The 17,377-nt window shown below is 35.9% G+C and overlaps 1 protein-coding gene and 1 pseudogene across 1 annotated transcript in view; one reads left to right on the top strand and one right to left on the bottom strand.

Moving 5' to 3' along the window:
* Positions 1-1,631, top strand: part of LOC148021512 (uncharacterized) — an 88,075-nt gene extending 86,444 nt beyond the window's left edge. Inside the window, exon 13 of the transcript XR_015694335.1 lies at positions 1,481-1,631. The gene's annotated coding sequence lies outside the window, so the exon portion shown is untranslated. The remainder of the gene's footprint in view (positions 1-1,480) is intronic.
* A 3,250-nt stretch (positions 1,632-4,881) lies between these two features.
* LOC148021511 (uncharacterized) lies at positions 4,882-5,791 on the bottom strand (annotated as a pseudogene).
* Positions 5,792-17,377: the final 11,586 nt, after the last annotated feature.

Raw genomic sequence — 17,377 nt, 5'->3', positions numbered from 1 at the left:
CTCCTTGCTTTCATATTTAATAGGCCACTAGTGCAAAAGGCTTCCTAGATGAGTGGACATGCATACTATTGTGTGTATCCACAAGTCTAGATATCGCGTAGATCTAGGTAACTAAATTACCATCACAATGGGCCACACTTTGGTTAAGATATATGGATCAATAATGGATGTAGAGCTAAGTGCATATGTTAAAGAGGAAGATTGAGAGCTATAGGATAGGTTGGATTCATACAAGGATTCCCTACACTTGATCACATCTTCACTTTGAGAGATGTCATCAAGCAAGCAAAATCTAAGAAGAAGAGACTTTATTACTACTTTGTGGATTTTCTTAAGGCCCTTTAATATAGCTCCACAAGATCGACTACTAGGATGTATACACTAGGGACCATCAAATATGATTTGGGTATTTATGTATTATATGAGAGGGTGTAGGAAGAGTTGGATGTCCAAGAGGGTTTTCACATGTGGTCTCCAACACCCTTGACATGAAGTAGGAATGCTCTTCAAGAGGATTTTCACATGTGGTCTCCAACACCCTTGACATGAAGTAGGAATGCTCTCTCTTTGCTACACACTTTGGACTTTACACAGATGAGAGAGAGAATCATATCACATGAGGGGATGGGGTGGATATACTAAGCATATCGGTCTCTATTATGCTTTATGTTGATTCTATTGTCTTAGTCTCTAAGTCACTAGAGGGTATGCAACGATTGTCGAGATGACAAGCTCAACACGTGTGGACATTAATGATGGATCCCTTGGCTAGATGAATTCGCATGTCTACACTTAGCATGTCGGTGGTTATTATGATCCTCACATTGCCATTGACTTATCACTTATTATATTTTATTTGTTGCACCTATCTACAACTGGCATAGTTATAGCGCCAGCCGATTAGCATAGTCAGTTATACATTGTTTGACTTAGCAGGCCACTTTCCTTTATGTTGTATCTTATCTATACTTTGTGTACATTGTATTGTGTGTGGAAGAATAAGAAAAAAACCAGCAAGAAATTTTTTTTGGCCTCCATCTTTTTTGTATTCTTGAGTGAGGTTTCTCTTGTGTGTATGGTGTGTGTTTGACACAACAACTCAAGCAAGCATCCCCACCACGTAATTCTTGCAGAGTAGTACCATTGAGAGGTTGGTTTTGAAGGTTAAAGTGAAGAAGAAATTAGGATTCGAGCAAGCAAGCAACGTGTATATTGTTGTAAAAAAGATTGCTTGGTATATTATTGTGCACTTGTTGTAAAAGGTTTTATAAGACCTGCTTACTATTTTGTATCATTTTTCTGATAATAGTAGAGAAAAGAGAGATGTATTAGAGCACTTCAAAACTTTCAAGGCTATGGTTGAAACAGAAGTAGGCTTGAAAGTTAAGTGCTTGAGATAAGATAGAGGGGAAGAGTATCTCTCTAATAAGTTTAGTGCATTCTTGAGGTATCGTGGGATAAAGAGACAATTTACTTGCAGGTATATCCCACAACAAAATGGAGTCGTAGAAGCTATACAAGCATTGACGACTGAAAAGAATATGTCAAAACATTTTTAGTTTGAAGCTGTTTATACTACTGTCTACATTATGAATAGAACTTCCACAACTATAGTTCATGGGATGATTCCCAAGGAATGCTTTACATGCAAGAAGCCTAATGTGTCATGTTTGAAAGTGTTTGATTGTATTGCAGATGTTCATGTATTAGATGAGTTGTGAAAAAGTTTGATCCAAAGATTGAAAAATGTATTTTTATTGGATACTCTTTAGAGCAAAAGGGGTGTCGTTGTATCCTTGTCATAGGTGAGTTCAGAATTAAGAGGAATTATGAAAGTGTTTGCCAATAAGACTTAGGATTTGGTACCCTTATCTAAGGGAAAGAAAGCTATCGACTGTAAGTAGAGTTGCAAAATCAAGCATAATACAGATGGTTCGGTTAGCAGGTATAAGGCTAGGCTGGTTGCACAAGGCTATGCTTAAATATATATCATAAATTATAAAGATACATTCAACCTAGTTACTAGGATGACAACTGTTAGATGTGTAATTGCTTTGGTAGTAGCCAAAGGTTGGAATTTGCAGCAAATGGATATTGGGAATGCTTTCCTGTATAGTGAAATACAAGAAGAGATGTATATGGAGCAATCGGCAGGTTATGAGGATTTAGAGTATCCCATATATGCATGAAGGTTAAAGAAAGCGCTTTATGGGCTAAAGCAAGCACCTAGAGCATGGTCTGATAAGATCGGAGAGTATCTTGTCAACATTGACTTTTATGTTTTTAATACTAACCACTTACTTTATGTGAGAAAGAGAGATGTAGGCTTGGTTATCATAGCCATCTATATGGATGACTTGATTATTACAGGTGACAATGATAGTGGGATTGTTGAAGTTAAAAACTTTTTGAAGAAGAAGTTTGAGATGAATGATTTGGGTGAGTTGAGGTATTTTCTTGGTATTCAGGTGATGAGATGTGATGATGGTACATGGCTATCCCGAAGGCAATATAACTTGGATATGTTATCCAAGTATGACATGATAACATATAAGCCTCTTTTAGTGCTATTGGAGGAAAATGTGAAGTTAAGTGTTAATGTTAGAGATGAGATAGAAGACCCTACTATGTTTGAGAGGATAGTGGTGAGTTTGATTTACGAGACTATTACAATATTAGACTTGAGCTATGATGTTGGCCTTATTAGTTAGTTTATGTAGATACCTAGAAAGCCTCATTTGGATGCTGTTAGGTGTATATTGAGGTATGCGAAGTCCACTTTATACTGTTGACTTTTTAATGAGGCAGGGAAGGGTGTACAAGCGTTTGGATATACATATACAGATTGGGATGGCAGCATGCTAGACTAAAGATATACCAATGGATTTATGTTTTCCCTTAGTAGTGTAGAAGTTACATGAAGAAACAAAAAACAACCTATAGTTGCTTTATCGAGTACAGAGGCTGAGTATAGAGCTGTTGCTATAGCAACATGTGAGATGGTATGGCTACAAAAGTTATTCGGTGATTTGAATGTGTACGCTGATAGTCCAGTTGTGATTTCTTATGACAACATGAGGAGTATACAACCAGCTAGGAACCCAATGTTCCATGCTAGGACAAAACACATTGAAGTGTACTATCACTTGGTGATAGAGAATGTACTTGCAAGAGAGATTGACTTGGTATATGTCAACATATATGATCATGTAGTTGACACTTTCACAAAGGCATTTGATGCAAAGAAGCTTCGAAAGTTTTGAAGCTTACTTGGAGTTGTAGAGATACAGTTGAGCTTGAGAGGGAGTGTTGAGATGGCAAGCTCAATATGTGTAGACATTGATAATGGACTGCCTAGCTAGATGTGTCCACACATCTACAATTAGCACGTTGCTGGTCATTATGATCCTCACATGGCCATTGACTTATCACTTATTATATTTAGTTTGTTGCACCTACCTACAACTGGCATAGTTATAATGCTAGTTGATTTTTAGTATAATCACTTATGTACTGTTGGACTTAGCAGATCACTTTCTTTTATGTTGTATCTTATCTATACTTTGTGTACATTGTATTGTGTGTGGAAGAAGAATAAAAAAGCTAGCAAGAAAAAATTTTGGTCTCCATCTCTCCCCTTGTGTTCTTGAGTGAGCTTTCTCTTGTGTCTATAGTGTGTTTGGCACAGTAGCTCAAGTAAGTCCCCAGATTTACATGAGTATTTGTAGCACTACCCATGTTGTAGAGATAGTGCTATCAAATGCATTCCATAAGCCTTGCATACAGAGATGGATATTTGACATGTTGGTCATACTAGCCATGATGTAGGAAATATTTGTTGGGACCCTTGGCTTGGTTGCACAAATGTGGATATAGATTGAGAGAATATACATACCATCGTGCTCTCACAAATGATCCACAACAAAATATTAGTACGGTCAGTAGAGGAGAGTTTGTTGCACCTTACAAAATGATGGAGGCTCTCTTCTAGACCATTAGCTTCACACATAAGAGTACATGGGATGCACCCAAAATAGACTACATGTAAAAGAGCTTTGAGGCTTCTAGGCAACTAGCATAGGTGGGATATAAGAGCTCATGGCATAGGTTGAGTAGTGGCTCATATGATATGGGATTGACATGGACCACCTCTACTCCTAGTCTGACCTTGACTCACCCTTCATACATCTCTCTCACATTGTGAGGAACCTAAGTTACACTTTATCTTATTTGGAAAGGGTTTTTAATGAGAAGAATGACTGAATTTCATGTTATCCCCTAAAATTTGGACACATTGTTTGGTGGTACTTCAACATTTGAGGATATGGCAAAATATTGCTTAGTTTATTATTATAATATTTTGTTTTGTTTATATACGCAAGAAATCCTTGTGTTTTCACAAGATTTGCAAGGACTTGTGGTTCAACATCTAGCTTGAACTAGAATGAGACTTGCAAGGTCCACTAAAATTGGTAAATTCAAAATGGAATTTTAGTTTTTTTTTTTTTTTGTATTAGAGGTTGTTTGACCAAAAGTTAAGTAGTTAAATTAGTTAAATGAATTAGATAAATTAAAGTAGTTAAAATAGGTAACTTAGTTTAAATAAGTAGTTTAATTAAATTAATTGTTGATTAAAATAGGAAAAATTAACTTAAGTAAATTAATAAATAGTTTAATAAATGTACTTTAGACCAAAAGCTACTAAATCATTTAGGAGTGTTTAGATAGAAGTTAAGCATAAGTTAGTTTTAAAGCCTTTAGATAGGACTTACATATACGTGATGGTACATCTGTCTGGGCAAAATATGTAGCACAAAGCAAAATAACAAAGGAAACTAACTATGGCTATGTGTAAAACATAGAGCTCCAAATGGTACAATCTCATGTGGGTATGGAGGGCCTAGCTCTAGCTCGAGCAATAATCCTTTGTATCCGCCTATGAAGGTGTCGTCGGTGTCTGTGTCGAGGCCTAGGACGTCTAGATCGGCTAAGCTGAACAACTCGATCAATTAGTATTCCTTGTATGTGTGTGGACTGTTGCGTGAGAGAGGCTCTCGTGTGGACTGTGCTTGTAACTGTATTGAAGTCTTCTGAGTCTCCTTTGCAAAGAAGTCTGTGAGTTGCCTCTGTGAAGGGCCTCAATGTCTTGGAGCAGTTGTACTCCTGAGGAGCATATTAGGAAGCCGTCGTATCTCAAGAAGAAAGAGGCCAAGGCATCGTTGATCGGTAAAATCCATAACTCTGGATAGTGGTCCAAATCTGTCTCTAAAGAGACAATGGAAATGACCACGGAGCTCATAATACGCTGGGCAACGACAGATATAATACTTCTCTATCTCTTGCTCTAATTGGCATATCTGGCATATGCGCTCCTTTGGTGGGATAGATCTATATCTGCTAGTCTCAATCTCTAGCTAATGTGAGGAGGTGCGCAACTGGCCAATAGTACATCTGATCCCATGGGAAAGGTGGGTATCCATGTATCTCGGGCTAACAATAAATCCATCATCTGTAGTATGAAGGAAATGCTTGCGATAGAGAGCCATCTTTGTCCCTAGCTCCTACCCTGGCGCATCAACCATGTCCGCTCAATATCCAATTAGGCAAGATCCATCCTGATGATCTTGCGGATCTCTAACCTACTTAGATCAAGAGATGGCGCATCAAGGGAGTACTGGAAGGGGGGTAACTTGTCCATGCTAAAGCCATGCAACTCAAACCATGCCGACATCTGTGCATACCAACATAAAGTATCACCCTCTCTAGCAAGCTGCCTGGAGGACTCAAGGGCCAATCATGCATATCTGTGTCTGGGTAAGTTCCATAGGCTATGTATGCATGCGATCGATCGGGTGAGGGCCTCTACCACAATCGGTGTAGGTGCTAGCTTGGCTCTGAGCATCTCATGTGGCACTGAGGCCTTACATTTGATAATCTTGGTTATCATGGACACTAGGGGTTTCTCCATCGACCTCCATCTATCATAAGTGCGCCCTGATATGAGAGAGAGAGAGAGAGAGAGAGAGAGAGAGAGAGAGAGAGAGAGAGAGAGAGAGAGAGAGAGAGAGAGAGAGAGAGAGAGAGAGAGAGAGAGAGAGAGAGAGAGAGAGAGAGAGAGAGAGAGAGATGTGGGTTTAAAGTGTCCTTTAGTAGGGAGTAGGCACGTTTAAGCATCCATTTATATGGTTTTGTAAATGATGTGCTAAATAATTTGTTACATGCAATTGTAAATACACCTACAATACTTGTATTTACCATTGATGTTTAAGGTTTTAAGTGCAAGATTTTAAACACATGTTTAGATGATTCACTTAACATTTGCAAACATGCCATAGACATGTGTGGAGAAGTGCTACAAACTACCAATTAGTTCATAGCTTCTTCTTTTTCTTAGCTTATCAATTGAGTTTAGGGTGCTACTTAGGTGCTAGAGCTCATATCCAAGGTGTGGAAATAAGCAAAGAAAGTAAATAGATACGATTTTGTAAACAATATTGTAAATGTTTTATTACACGTGATTGTAAATACGTTTGCAACACTTGTATTTGTTGCTTGAGGTTTAGGGTCATGAGTGCAAGATTGTAAATGTGTGATTTGACAATTGGGTTAAGACTTGATTTTACAGGTTGGTGAACATGCCACAAACACGTGTAAACATGCTACAAGCTATCAATCCATTCATAGTGCCTTCTTCTCACCTCATCAATTGAATTTAGGGTGTTGTGGTATTGTAGTTGATATCCAAGGTGTAGAAGCAAGTGGATCGAGTAAATAGACGAAAAAATTGCAGTCTTGATGCTTTGTTGGATAGACCAATCATATATTTATTGACATGTCGAACAAAGTTGAGGTTGCAATTATCTTGACTATTATCCATGTAGACACAATCAATGAGCACCAATATTATTGTGCAATAAGGACATCAATCCAAAAAAGTTGAGGTTGTAATTATCTTGACTATTATCAGTGTAGACACAATCAATGAGCACCAATATTATTGTGCAACAAGGACATCAATCCAAAAAAGAAAATTATTATAGAAGTTATAATCGATACCTTAAAACACATCTAAATTAATTTATTCATTAGACAAAGCCATAAGAATAAAACGTTGCACAAAGCACAATAAAAGAGACATTTTTATTGTTATATATACCACACAAGAGCCATAACTTATGATCGTTAGCCAATCGAAATAGCATCATTTTATTGGATAGAGCCATGAGAATAACATCTTGAACAAAACATAATAAAAGATACATTTTTAAAATTTTTTGTACTCATACACTTTCAAAAATTGAATTTCTTAACTTTTGGGCATAGTCCATCAAACTTTATAATTGGTATGCCCAAATGGGGCACTATAAAAAAGAAAGATCATAATTCTTTTGTATTAATCCTTTTTAAAGGATCCTTACCTAAATATTTTTTAGTAGAAAACTTGAGGTTCTTTACAAAATATGGGTTTGTGTCAGGGCTAGGAGGTAAATATATTAAGACAGTTAATTACATAGGCTAGAATGTACATTTCTTGGCATCTAATGTAAGGGGGAATTTTTAGAGATGCAATTCAAAGTTGCATATCAATACTTTGAGCTCTACTCTCTTAGTGGCATATAAGTCATATGCATAAAGTTATTGGTATGCATTAATTGTGTTGTTCATAAAAAGCTATTGATAATTCCCTAGATGTTTGCTTGTATTAGTTGAAGGATCACTGCTATAATCATAAAATCCTTCACTATTGGTTTGGTTGTGTCTCATCTCCTTCAAGTAAACTAAGCCATTGATGCAAATAACCCCCATTCTAGTATTTGAATATAAGCATTGCTCTTTCAAGAATATAAAATGAACTAAGGGGGGCAAAAATCCCCAAGTGTTTGTATGGAATATAAGTGACTTCCTTTAGTATTGCCATTTTTGTAGACATGCCATGTTCACCTATCGTTATGCATTTGCCTACATAAATTTCATTTAGGAATGCTTTGCCATTGACTTTGATTTTGCACACAAAAGTAGACATCTCGTCTCCCAAACATAGCTTGGCCGAAAAAGTGATGTTGGGGAACTACAAGATGTATAATATGGGAGTATCATAGGAGATTATGTTGCCTTGGGGTTGTGCGCTACTCTCTTTAATATTTGATTTGCTAGTTCTTCACTACTTTAGTTCACTGTTTGCACTTGCTTGCATGTTGTGCCCTCTATTTGACCTTTAACTTTTTGTATTTGTATGAGTTGATGCATTAATTGTATCCTCTCTCTAGGGTCAATGTCTTTGTCACCATTGTAATTTGACTTGTAATGCACCTAATCTCCAAGAACAATGTCTTGGATGTGTGGAAAGCTATGCCAAGTTGTGTCGATATGCTGACTTGAAGACACATATGCACATGGGTTGCCAAGTGGAGAGTACATTATTCATAGGTGCCCTTATTCTCATTATAAAAAATAGTGCAAAGCTGATCTTTGTTAATATTATAGAGGTATTAGCAAATAGCTTCACTAATGCACCTTCCATATGCATTGGAAATGGCAATCTCATTGCTTGTCATCTCTATATAAGTCAAGATAAAACTTAATAAGATTAGAAATAGCAAGCATATACATGTATAAAAGTTTTGATGAGCTAAATTCTATACATCTTCAATATGTATGAAAATGCATGTATAAGCACTTGTAGAGTGAGATGTATGCTTAAGTGCAAGGCCCAAATTATATAAAAATAATGAGGATTTTTGAAAAGATGTATTGTTGTGTGAGTATGAACCTCTAACACAACACAGGTACAAGCAACCCCAAAACCTAATTATATCTCTAGAGTGTGAGGCAACTCAGATTATTCTAATGTTCATGTAATTCCTTTTTGGAGTGACTTGTAAGCCTCACCAGACAAGGATAGAGCCACAAATGTATCTACTAGCAAGAACTAAGGGAAATCTTACACTTGTATCATGAGTGTGAGTATTACTCTCTAATATAACACAAGTACAAGCACCACATTCTCTTTTTTTGCCACGAGGAGTGTGAGGCAATCCTCAATAATTGGAGCACTAGAGATTTCATTGTCTAGTCATACTGTTGGAGTATGAATGCAAATCTCAAGGAGTACTAATGGCAATGACCAAGCATATTACTTGTATTGTGAGTGTGAGCACTAGCCTCTAACACAACACAAGTATAAGCATCACAAAGTTTTTTATTCATTCTTGGAGTGTGAGGCAAGCCTCTAACACACACAAAACTAAAATTTGTATTGCATGAATTTACTATTGTAGTGACACACTACACAATTGGCTAATCCTAATAACCATGTCTAGAGTGTAGGAAAGCCTCTAACACACAAATGGGGATGAAAAATTAAATAAAAATTTTTCTAGTATAAGATCTAACATAACAAGAGTATTTAATGATCTGAAATAAATTACAAAAAGTTAAAAAATAAAATAAAAGAACATTAGAAACTTTTAAAAAAAGTTACCTTTGATATATATACAACCTATGTCCTTAGAGTCGAGATGATTCACAAATTATACTAGGAGGAGGTGGAGAGTAAGGAGCACCACATTTGTAGTTGCAAGGTCTATAGTACAATTTGAGCTAGATTCCCAATATCCATCAAAGCGCGGAGTCTCTAGACTAATGATTCTTAGGCTGGTTCTTACTTGGGATTTAGAGTCTCTACACATCAATAATCCAAGCAAGCACCCTATAGTATAGAGGTGGTGGCGAACAATCACAACTCATTGCTGATAGTGACCACATACACTCAAATATATAGAGAGGGGTGGCAATCTAGAGGGTGGAGGGGATTAGAGTGGTATGCCAACTATGACTGTGGGGGTACCAGATAGATGCTACACAAAAGGCAGATGAGGGAGATCTTTTGAGGACAAGAGTAGTACCTAATAGAGCTAAGGGATTAGTTGATATGCAACATGCACACTATCTTATCAGAAATATGTGACGTACTATACCCCTCCAATCTTGACTGGACGGAGAGAGTTATTATTAGTCTAACATTATTTAGTCACATAGCTAGCCATGTGTTGCTCCCTACATCCACCCTACCTTCTTGTTGTATCTCTATATGGGCATTGCATTATATACCACTTTATAGTTCTTTCCTTTGCACCATATGTCACATTTAGTATCACACTTTGTTGTTTTGTGATGATTATCATTTCGCGTGCGCGCGCACGCACGCACGCACACGCACACGCACACGCACACGCACACGCACACGCACACGCACACGCACACGCACACGCACACACACACACACACACACATTCTCTTTCTCTCTCTCTCTCTGTGTGTCAAATCTATGGACAAAATAAGTTTTGTATATAATGTGACACTCACACTCTCACATATGTTAATTTCAAGCTCACTAATTAGACTTGACTTATCAACTCATTAAAATTAGGTTCATTGAATGTTGTGAGCAATACTTAGCTTATTAGGGGCTTCATTCAACTTAATAAAAGTAGCTCCATCCATTTGCTATGCAAGCAATGGTTTGCTTGAAACTATTGAGATTTTTTAGCATCATGGACAAGATGTTGTGAAATATCTAGAAGGAGCTACTTGAAGCTTTTCCATCTTGACTTGAGAAAAAAGACAAAGGAAGAAAAGCAACAAGGCTACTTTAGCCTAGGAAGAGGATATACTAAACAAGTTGGTTACTTCGTAAGATTACCTTGTAGCATGAAATGCAAAATTTGTGTTAAAATGGAGAAAATTTTAAGAAGTAATAAATCAAATGTCAACTCATTTTAATATTTCCATGAGGGCAACCCTAATTAAAACCATCGTTGGATTTGGAATAAAAGATTTACACTATCTATTGAAGATTGAAGTAAGCTTCAATATCTCTTTGCTATTTTGATCATCTTTCATCAATGAATTTCTATGCTTAACCTTGGACTTAGTACTCTTGGATTGTTCGAGGGTACGTTACTAAGAAATCATATCTATTAAATAACTTCAAATGAGTATTCAACAAATCCATTGTCAAGCTAAATAAATTGAACTTGATGAATGCAATGGGTGTATTTTAAATTTGAACTAAAAGATTTATCGTGTTACTTTGTAACTTTGAATTTTTCTCAGGGGTTGCATTATCAAGAAATCTTGTGTATTATATATCTTTTCAAAAGAGTACTAAATAAAATGAGCTTGATGAAAAAAAGGAGTTTATTTTGAATTTGATTTGAGAGATCAATTGTGTTAGTTGATAACTTTAAATATTTGGATTAGTGAAACCAAAAAAATTATAAGGTGTACTCCTAAAGTTGTATCACCTCCTCTTGTTATTCTATTATTAACCTCTAAGGAGGTATTCATGTTGTCTTTTAGGTACCTTCTTGATAGGTTGCCCCTGAGATCTAATTCATTGTGGGTCATCATCACCCCATAGATCCTCCTAGGATCACCTCCTCTTGTTAGTCTATTCTTAACCTCAAAGGAGGTCTTCATGTCGTCCCTTAGAACCCTTCTTGATAGGTTGCCCCTAAGATTTGATTCATTGTGGGTCCTCCTCACCCACGAATCCTCCTATGACCTTTTCTGGGGATGTTAGAGTTGTAGCCAATGATACTAGAATTAAGACTACAACATGTCACTTTACACCACACACATACATGAGGGCATGAAAATATGAAAGAGTAATTAGTTTATACCAATGGAGGTAGAAAACCCTCATTGGGAAAAAGTGAAAAAAGCGGTCTTGCACACAAAAAATCAAGGGTGGAGATGAGGTGAGGCACTTCCTCCCCCATTACTTTGCTACTATTCCCTTATGCACACTAACCCTTTCGAACTTCTTTTCTTCTCAATTTTCATAGCATTAAATAATACAAATAGAACCTCCCATTGACCTTATGTGGTGCAATAACATGAATATAAGGAATACTTCCCCTTGTCAGTTTTTTCTCAATCTTCGAGGTCTTTGCATTGTTATTTGGACTTCTATACTTCTCAATTTGCTTTGCATATAGCACACATAATACCAAAAATACATTCTATTAGATTTAATGTTACCTCGACAAATGAAAAATGCAACAAAATAAAGGAATAAGGGTGTCACTTCTCTACAATGGATTCTTCAATTAGCATTGTTAATTGAGATCCAAGCTAATTGGAACATGAGGCTGAAGATAGCATTTTCTTTGAGACCTCATCAAAGTCCTTTTGTAGAGTGTTTGTTGGGGGTGCCCTTTCTTCTTGTTCATGTCCATTGCAGTGCATTGAATACCAACATACATGACTATCAACACATATTGAACACTAACAATACACAACTATTACTATAGTATACATATGCAATGAATCTCAATAATAACATGGATTTTCTAAATATAAAACAAGGAATCAACTAGCTTGCACATGACTTTCATAAACTATGTCATAAAAAGCCCAATGGTCCACTTGAAGTCATTTGTGCATTGAAGTATGGTTAATAATGAAATATTTTCTATAATATCCTCACAACAAGCACAAATATAGTATGGTGAAGATAATAATGCTACCCTTGACTAATTATTTCCTTTCATTACACATGTGCATAAGCACAATTCACAATGCAAATCTTGATATAATCAGGGGATGCCTCCAATGTTCCTACATCATTCTACTAAAGCAAATCTCTCAGATTGTCCAAAACCAATCACCTAGAAACTTATAATGGTAGATATAGTGACAAAAAGAAGATATGCATGGCCAAAAACTTGTTGTAGAGTCTAGATGTAACCACTTGAGGCCATTTATAGATAGATTTGGTACTAAAGACCCTATGAAAATCAATGATTACATCTACAAAACCATGAGTCGAGAGGAGACAACCTTAACCAATTCTTGAGCATTAAGTGCCAAAATGGTGGCTTGGTCATCTCACAATTGTTTTCTAGAGAAATCACAATCAATGCTAGATGAATTTGACACAACTTACCAAACCAAGAGTGTAGTTTCACAACAATAATCAAAATGAAATAAGTCTAACATTGAGTAAAGTTTGTATTTGACAGTGGAGTTGAAGTATGTGTAGAGAATTTAAGAGAGGAGAGCATCTCTTTGAACCCTTGTATATGGAATGAAGAGTTTACAAGAGTAGAAGAGCCTTCTATAATCAAAAGCCTATAAGACCTTTGCATAATAAAGGCTCCCTTCCCAATGAGGTTTTGGGTGCTTGTATTCAATAAAGCCCAATGTGGTTAAGTATTTGAAGGTGTAAAGACAACCACAATCAACTGGAGCAGACTTTAGGACCTCTTTAGACAACAAACTATTTATGGATGCTATAAAGGTTCAACATGTCCACTAGCATGCTATGGTTTGAATGAGCCCTTCAACTATATATGTACACCTTAATAAAATGGCATATGAAGCTATATACATCCGAGAAGGGTGGCACATAGCTTCAATTCGAATTTAGGATGCATCTTGGTTTGATTTACTCACCATGCAATCACAAGGGCAAAATTGTATTGTCATTGTGAAAACTTCAATTAATCCCATAATCTTTGTGTTAGGTAAAAGTAACAAATCAATTAAAACTAACTAGTATCCTTCTAAACAATAATGATTGATTTTATAGATTATTTTAAGTCCCTTAGTAAGTATTCGAGTTTTTTCACTAAATAACTTATAAAATCCATAATTATTGTTTACATAGAGACATTATACAATAATGATGTCATTGATGGTCTTATTAGAGGGTGCATCCTTCATTGATTGCTTTCACATGTCTCAATGATGTTTGGAAGCCATGAAGCAATTATAAGTGCTATGATGTTAGATAGGACATTGTTGGGAGTCAACAATGACTTAAATAGAGGTTGAGCTTCTCAAAGAAATGATTGCATGTGTTAGAATAAGAAGTGCATCTTATCTATCTCCTCAAAGAGATGATAATATGTGTTAAAATAATAAGTGAGCCTTATCTATGGAAAGGGGGTCAAGCGGGGAGGTGTTAATATTAAAAAAGGGTGAGACAAGGGAGGTCTTAAAAGTGCAAGAAGTTCTACATCCCATATGGCTTAAGCTTTCTAAGGATATAGGCCATGGGACATCCTTGTTAGAGTAGTACTCACCAACTAGAAGGGTACTTGTATCATACACCCTCAAATTCTATGTGAAATTCAAGAAGATAAAATATAGGGGTATCATAAAAAAATTTTAAGTTAATGAAATATTCATTGTACTAATGCCAATGTAATTTATCTTTGCTTTTTGAGGGTTTTAGTGAAGGAAGTAGTAACCCTTGCATAATCCTTGAGGAAGATTCTACACCATCCTATAAGGCCTATGAAACCATAGTCTTTTAGCTAATACTACATATCTTTGTCTTTTGTAGGATCAATATATATACATTCTTTCAAAATTATAAATCGTGAATAGTTAATCTTGAAGTGTATAAAATACAACAACATTTCTTACCATATAATTTCTATGGAAGACGAAGCATTTTCTACTCTTTGAGCTAATATGTCTCATGATAATCCATATTCTTAGATTAGACTAATATATTATAAAGAACAACAAAGAAAAGACTCAAGATAAGATTGCAATAGATCTTGCATTAAGTGGTTGCAAGTAGCAATAGCATTTTTAAGCCTAAATGGAATTACAAGAATTCATAATGACCATAACATGTATTCAATGTTTTCTTAGGACTATCAAAATAATTTAGATAAGGTTGGAACATATGTTGCATTAAGTAGTATTGTATGGGTACATAGAGTATTTGGCCTAAATGGAGTTACAAGAACTCTTGATGACCATAACATGTATTCAATGTTACATTAGGACTAAAATCCTTTGTCTTGGTATAATAACATATGGATCTTAAATCCACCTTCTAGAAAAGCTTGGGCTCAGTATACATACAAATACCATTTGGTGTAAAGGGTCTCATTTTACCAATAAGGGTGTAGAAATTAATTTTAAAATGTATGTAATGGATTTCTATATGGACTTGAATGCATTTGATATTTGAATTTCTTTAATATAAACTCCCCAAGGATGGGATAATCACAAACATCATTTCTCGATAAACTATTGCATTGTCCCTTAAGCTTGATAGTCTCTAAAAATGACATCTTATAAGGCATTCTAGACAAATTTAGATTGACTCCATGGATTAGCTTAATCTCATGATGCTTCACAATATGAGGGTATGTTTTAGAGTTCTTTAATGAATGTTGATATACTTAGGAATCTCATAGTTGGTTTTTAAATCTTGTTTAGTTGGACAATCTATATTAGAATCCTTCGTCAAACCTTTTTAAATGTGAATTCTTTTAGCTAATTGTATCATGGATGTATTCTATTTCCCTTGACTTCATGCTTATTTTCCTTAAGTATCTTTGATAGTGATTAACCTTTTGGCACAATGGATGCTAATATCATTCATTTCAAGCCAATCAATTCCTAGGATGTGATCATAAGTCCCTAGTGGTAAAGCTTAAGAATTTGTAAGGTAGCTTTATCTCAAAGTTGAAATCGAATTTGACACAAAAATTGGTTATATATAAGTTTTTTTCCACTTCCAACTCCATTGTCATATTTTTGGGTGGGTTGGATTATATTGTCACCTCTTTAAACATCTAGGTGAAATGACCCAATGAGTATTGCTGCAGTTAAGCAAGATTTGAAAGACCTTATCTTGATAACTAGTCCATGAATTTGGATCGCAAGGGGCTGATGGTTTGCTCCTCTTATGTCAACAATAGTTTTAACAATGGTGCACCCCACCTTCTCTTCAAGAGTTGGATCTTTCATTGGTTCTCCACTTATAACATAACATTGAGCCTTGATTGTATTATCTCTATTGTATCCACCACCTTACTTCCCTTAATTCTTTAAGGTGCCATAGCCTCTAGATATTGAGGTAGGTCAATGTGCTCGAGGTTGTGCAATGTAGTGAAGGGTTCTTTTTTTGGTTTGGATACTCGACCTTGAAATGATCTAGCTCATTTCAAATGTAACACATGTGATGAGCAAGGAGTATCTATGCATATTCTAATACATATGATTCCCAATTGTTTGCAAAAGTAGTACATGTGATTATCAAGGAGTATCTTTGCATATTCTACTACATAGGCACAAGAAGCTAGGTGGTTGGGATTAATGTCTTGAAAACTATTTTGAACTCTCCTATAAAAATTTCCCCTATTATTTATAGAAGTTTGCAATTTTTTATGCCACTAATTTACTTGAATATGTGAGTAGGTGAGCCTTTAGTTAGAGTATTATCCTAACATTTGTGCTTTTCACAAAATGTTGACTTCCTTAATGAGACAAAGTAGTGCAATAACATTTTGATTTGTTATCCTAGTTCTAGCAAGTGAAAAATAATCATCCATGGTGTTGATGCATTCATATGAATCAATATCAACATGAAATCCCTTTCCACTAAAGTTTGGAGGATAGACTTGTATAAGTAGAAAGTTATGTTCCTTAGAGTTTGTAAATGTTTTTTTTGCACTAAAATAACTTGATGCTTCTAAGTAGAAATCATACTTTTGTTCAATATTTTTTATTATGAAATAGGAAAAAAATGTGGTTCTTCAAGAAGAAAAAAATTACTTTAAGAGACATGAACACCCATAATTTCTTTTCCGACTTAAGAAAAATTACATGGCTTTTTTACCAAGGAGAGAAAAATTCTTAACAGCAGACCTGGCGAAGATTGAGAAGATTTCCGCCTTGGCAACACCAACAAACCTCAAGCAATTGAGAGGTTTTCTTGGCCATGTGGGCTACCACATAAGATTTATTGCACATTTTGCAACCAAGGTAGCCCCTTTGCACAAGCTCCTAAGGAAAGATGCATATTTTCTTTGGACAAATGACTATGAAGAAGCCTTTAATACCCTAAAATAGTGCCTTATCCAAGCACCTATCTTGCAGCCTCCTGATTGGACGAAGGAGTTTCATGTGCACACAGATGCATTAGTCGAAGGGCTAGGTGCTATTCTATGCCAGCTTCTGATGGTTTCAACAATGTATGTTGTGAAAAACACTCTGTCCACCAACGTCCAGTGGGTTGCTAATTGGACAAATAGAAGATTGTCAGTGCACCAAGCATCCTACGTATCTTGCTGTTGAGCATCCACGAACAAATTCCAACTCTTTTCCTTCTTGTTTTCGTGAACCTCCACAGACCAAGACTCCTAAAGCTTCTTCACAATCTCCCACTTGATGATGTCTGGAAACTTCTCAATGAATACCAAATCTTCCATGGATAGTCATTCTCTCTGCTTCTGCTCTTTAGTTTCTTCCCAAACAGTTTTCCACCAAGATGCAAGTTTCTATTGCTTCAACAAGAAGAGGAAACAGTCCATCGCATAGAGCATGCATCATGATGGTAACA

Source organism: Lygodium microphyllum, chromosome 17 (assembly GCF_053477565.2).
Source record: "Lygodium microphyllum isolate KBCC chromosome 17, Lygodium_microphyllum_v1.1.10, whole genome shotgun sequence".
Taxonomy (NCBI): Eukaryota; Viridiplantae; Streptophyta; class Polypodiopsida; order Schizaeales; family Lygodiaceae; genus Lygodium; species Lygodium microphyllum.
The sequence above is the reverse complement of the archived record's forward strand: the minus strand, read 5'-3'. Positions and strand labels throughout refer to the sequence as shown.